Consider the following 6,012-nt stretch of genomic DNA (forward strand, 5'->3'; position numbering starts at 1 on the left):
CCGAAGTAATGGGGGCGAGGCAGAGAAATAATCAGTTTATCTGCATGTCAAGTCACACTACAAATAAGGGGCAGTTCATATATCTCCAGCTATAATGGCTCCTCTGATCCAGGGCGTGTGTGACTCTTTGGAATCCTCACCAGATTCTAAGGCACAGTTACTGATCTGTTCTGGACGGGAGCTGCTTTCCCATGCGCTTTTCTCTACACGACAAATTTATGCTTGTTTTTATGCTAGTCTAACTGTTCTGGCATCCATAAAAGAAATTTATTGTTACCTTAACAGAGTAGTTGTGACTTCAATGCAGGGATGTAGCATAAACCATTCATAACACAAAGTAACTTCATAAGAGCAAAAATGTAGCGTGACAATTCAGCAACAACAATAGCTTTATTAAATAAGAGCAAAAATGTAGCAAGACCATTCAGTCAGCTGTCCAAATCCATTGACTGTCATACACCCCACAAGTCACATGGCTCACTCTGATTCTAGTCTTTTAAAAGTACTAATAATTTTCTGTTGTGGTTATAAGCATAGCAGCTATCTTATGTTTCTTCTCCCTAAAGCAGCCCTGCAACCACCACCATACAGCCAAATAACATATATTGTCTCTCCCCTGTGTCTTCTTTCCTTCGCTTTTCCATGCCTTTCACTTTTCTTTCGCTAGCAGTGCTAGCGGTTAAACTCCCTTGCTGTAGCTTCTATCGTGAGCCAAAGCACCACTGCAGAATACAGGATATAAATACTGTTCTCCTTTTCTCCCCGATACTTGTTGAATATCTCTGTGCGATTATTTAAGTATAATGAGAAGGATTTCCATAATATTTCAAAAAGAATCTTCTCCCTAACCTTTAATCTTTGTGCACTAGTCCTCTGGGGTTAATTAATATTTACTGGACCACCATGATTCACGTCGGGTCCTTTTTATAGTTAAAATCCAAATCGTTCCCCCTTCTCCTCTTAGTCTCCTCTTTAGTGACCCTTTTTCTAGGTTAAGGGATTAAGAATATGGGAAATTTTTGCTGCCGTTCTTACCCTTTCGGGGTTAGAGGCTTGCTGCCGAGGGTTGTTCACGTCCTTGTGTCCGGGTATACTCCGTTGTCTCACCTCTTGTTGAAGACACAAGCTCCGGAGGTCCCACTAATCCTGGCTTGTTTCTTAGCCCCGACTCCTGCTCTCCTCTGCTTTGCTCTTAGGTCTTGACTACTAGCCTATCTACTAGCTGGCTCCTGCAAATACTACAAATTGTGGATAGCTTCTGCGCAAGTAACAGATGCATCTTAGATGGGGAAATTGTAGTCCTCCCTATGCTTTGGATTGCAGCCCACAACACCCCTATTCATTCCTGGTCGCTGGCAATGCTGGCTAGAACTGATGGGATTTGGAGCCCAGTAACAATATTAAAAAGCAGAGACATCACCTTGCCGACAAAGGTCCGTATAGTTGAAGCTATGGTTTCCCCAGTAGTGATGTATGGAAGTGAGAGCTGGACCATAAAGAAGGCTGATCGCTGAAGAATTGATGCTTTTGAATTATGGTGCTGGAGGAGACTGCAAGAATATCAAACCTATCCATTCTTAAGGAAATCAGCCCTGAGTGCTCAACTGGAAGGACAGATCCTGAAGTTGAAGCTCCAATACTTTGGCCACCTCATGAGAAGAGAAGACTCCCTGGAAAAGACCCTGATGTTGGGAAAGATTGAGGGCACAAGGAGAAGGGGACGACAGAGGACAAGATGGTTGGACAGTGTTCTCGAAGCCACCAACATGAGTCTGACCAAACTGTGGGAGGCAGTGGAAGACAGGAGTGCCTGGCGTGCTCTGGTCCATGGGGTCAGACACTACTAAATAACTAAACAACAACATCAACATAAACATCTGGAGAGCCGATTATTACCCTGCCTGCTCTAAAACATCCTATGCTGACATAAAAACTTTAACCAGGAGTGTATACATTTTCAGCTACACATCAGTAAATAGAACAAACTTCTCCCTAACCTATAAGGTGCTACTGGGAAAGGTTTTATTTTTATTTCTACTACCATACAGTGATTTTCTTCTGGAGAGAGAGAAAAGGTGCTGCTACTGTGTACCCTTGAGAACCCCCAGGAAAAAATCACTGCTACTATACATGATTGGTGGGACCCAGGTGGCGCTGTGGTTAAACCACTGAGCCTAGGGCTTGCTGATCAGAAGGTCAGCGGTTCGAATCCCTGTGATGGGGTGAGCTCCCGTTGCTTGGTCCCAGCTCCTGCCAACCTAGCAGTTCAAAAGCACGTCAAAATGCAAGTAGATAAATAGGAACCGCTACAGCAGGAAGGTAAACGGCGTTTCCATGTGCTGCTCTGGTTTGCCAGAAGCGGCTTTGTCATGCTGGCCACATGACCTGGAAGCTATATGCCAGCTCCCTCGGCCAATAATGCGAGATGAGCGCGCAACCCCAGAGTCGGTCACGACTGGACCTAATGGTCAGGGGTCCCTTTACCTTTACCTTACTATACATGATTAGACTAATATCAAATTGAAATTGTTGTTATATATTATTGTTTTTATTGTTGATGCTTTTCTTTATTTTTATTGTTTCAGGGGAAATGATTCATAAGTGAAATGAAACAATCTCTCCAATTACAAGCAAATTCCTGTGCCTTTAACATCCGTGACAGGCAAAGGTTTCATAGAGGAAGCTTTCCCACCATTGCAACTGTTAAAATCACATAGCTACTGAGGAGTCCTTTCATATTTTTTAAAAAGGTAACCTCTCTACCCTGATATCAAAGGTCCAGTTAATGGAACAAACTGAGGTTTGAGGTTATATGCTTTATACCTATAATTTCAGGTTCCCACTAGAATCTACTGTCAATGGCGTTTTAAGTCACTAAGGTGTTAACTGCTCATGCACTGGTACGCCTGAAAATGGCATGCAATACCTGTGACTATTTTATAGTGGTCCTTGATACTCCATTACTGTTTGATCCCAATAGATGCAGGCAAGTACAACAGTTAACAGCATGCTAGCTTGGTCTTTGATTCAGTGGTTTATTCTGTTTTGAGTACTAATGCAAAACACTGCATGTACAAAGAATGCATTGAATGCTTTTTACTGTTTGAACTCAAAAAATATCCCCACTCCTTCTGCCTTGGTTTTTTAACACAAACACACAGCTCCTTTGTCAAAAGGGAGGATAAAGAGAATGAACATCATTGAACTCAACCATCTAATCCAGGCATCCCCAAACTGCGGCCCTCCAGATGTTTTGGCCTACAACTCCCATGATCCCTAGCTAAGAGGACCAGTGGTCAGGGATGATGGGAATTGTAGTCCAAAACATCTGGAGAGCCGAAGTTTGGGGATGCCTGATCTAATCCTATGCACTTAGAAGTAACGCTCCAATCTTATGCATAGGAACAAATCCATAAAACCTATTGAAACTGTAATCAACACACACACACCCCAAAAAAACCACCCTACAATTCGCTGTGCATGTAATATGTGGAATTAACTTCCTGTAACTTCCTTTTCTGCTCTCAGATCTTCAGCATTCAGAATGATGTTTTAGACCAGGAATGTGGATCAAGAATCATCCCCCCCACCTGCAATATCAGGGGCTGCATTCTTTCAGGTGGAATCTGTTGGCAGTTGCATGCTTGCTGTGGATGGGGAAGCAGCCAAAAGCGGGTGAGCCACCCCCCCTTTTTAATGGTTTCATCATGTAGCAACCGTGTCTTCTCTCTCCTTCACTCTGTCACACACAATATGGAAGGGGAAGTTTTTTCCACATAGTTGCCTGGAGAGCAAGAGGCCAGAGGTCTTTGGGTCACCCCTGAATTAGACACTAAAAAAAAATGCACGTGGTGTCATTTGGAACTAGTGCTGCCACCTCCAAAACCTTAAGTAACACCTGTAATTTTGAAGAATTGCATGGAAATCAAAGGCATCACCATGCTGCAGTGATCAGAGAAGCCCCTGCCCAAATATTGCCTTTTACTCAATTTTTAAGATGGTTAGTAATGGTCGTTCTCCGCTCTCTGAAAGCACCTTTTAGTGGCTTGTCTGTTCAGTGTCATAGCTGCCAAGTTTTCCCTTTTCTCGCGAGGAAGCCTATTCAGCATAAGGGAAAATCCCTGTAAAAAAGGGATAACTTGGCAGCTATGTTCAGTGTTTGGGGTGCATAGTATCCAAATCTGCTCTGCAAACAGAAGACACAATTCAGTGGCAATAGCAAGCAGATACTGGACTAGCGATCAACTTCTATGCCTTTAGTTTAGAGTAAGTGGGATGCAGCACACCAATGACCTTATTCTAGTTTAATTACAGGGAGTAATGAAATCCCATCTCTCAGATATCAATGCATGTACTCAGTGGGATTACTGCATTTGCTTTACACATACAAATGCATTAACACTTTGATTTAATGTTGGTGGCTCTGTATAATATTGTTCAACAGACATAATGTACAGGCTCCTTGTTCACTTGCCAGGTCCGGGCTGGTGACTAGAGCATTTCAAGAAGAATATTGTCTATATATTTTATCTACTTTTTTTTTAAAGTGTAGCAATGTCTGTGAACAGAGCAACCTCTGCTTTGCTTGCTTTTTGTGTCATAGGTGGCTGGGCTGATTGTTTTAGCTTAAGTCAATCAGTAGCTGAAATTTAGTTTCTGCATCACCTTTTACTACAGAGGATGAAGGGGAATTCATGTCCCAAGAGTAGTTTGTACAGGAAAGCAGGATGTAGTCTTAATATTTTATTAATCTCCAAGGAGGAAATTAAGGAGAAGCATAAGTGCTCCGTTACTAGAACCGGATGGTATTCAGCAGAATACTCTGCTTATAAGCTTGTTTGTGGGGGAGGTTCTAGTACATACAAGATTTTCCCGAGTGCACTTTTATTGCCCAATTCTTACAACGGAAGAAATCCTTATGCTTCCGTTTCTGTATCCTAACTAGCCTCGAAGCTTGTGAAGGAGGCTTACCTAGGGCTTAGGAAAATTCATTGTTGTTGTAGCATTAATATTTCCATTTCCAGTGCATGTTCTGACAGCTTTCTATTCCAGCATAAAAAAGAATGCCAAATGCAGATAGGTGGGCAAGAATTTTGTATGTCAGATGACATAAATGTAATCTGATAATTTGCAAAGTTAGGCATTTCAGGAATAAGAATAGGTATTTTAGCCATAATAAATACAGCTGAATTAAATTTTTATATGTATTTATTACCTTTTATATAAAATAGTATATTTACTGAATACTTGAGCTAGTATGACACTTCGTAATGTTTCCTATTCTGAAAGGCTATTAAAATGTTTAAATGTAGAGTAGTCTCTTCCCCCCCCATTATTTCCAATCTTACATCTGCAATAATTCTTCTGTCAGAAAGCCAAAATTGTTTTATTTTCCCTGTTAACTTTTTCAGGAGTACAAGTCCACCCCTTTTCATAGCTGTGACTAGTGTAATATGAAAGTCAGAAAAAGCATTTGATTCAACCCAACTCATGCTTCTTATGACTAATATTTTGAAACCAACTTGCATGTTACTTATTGGGGGAGGGGGGTCCCCTTAAAACATCAAACGTGCATGATCCACAAAAATATATATATTTGATAAGTATATTGGGAAAGCTTCTCAACTAGATTTCATACATTTCATGGCATAGCCTGGTGACCACAATTCGGTAATAGAGGACATCTAGAAGCTCATTTTCATTGTTTGGGACCACTTTGCAGGCCTAGCAATGAAGTGGGGCTGTTTCATGGTTGCCACAAAACCCCTTAGGCATGGGGGTTTAATATGTTGCTGTTCAGATGGGTGACAACTCCCAGAGAAATTGGCTATGCTGGTTGCGGCTGTTAAGAGTTAGAGTCCAAAAGATCACCTCAACACGGATGGTACAAGTCCTACAGCAGATTGTCTTCAAATGTCAGCATCAGGTCACCAGCAAGTCGAGGATACTGATGAACCTAATAAGAATGTGGTTGTGCATTACAACAGGACAGAACAAATTCCCTATGCTGCT

This window comes from Zootoca vivipara, chromosome 3 (assembly GCF_965207765.1).
Source record: "Zootoca vivipara chromosome 3, rZooViv2.hap1.1, whole genome shotgun sequence".
In the NCBI taxonomy this organism is placed as follows: domain Eukaryota; kingdom Metazoa; phylum Chordata; class Lepidosauria; order Squamata; family Lacertidae; genus Zootoca; species Zootoca vivipara.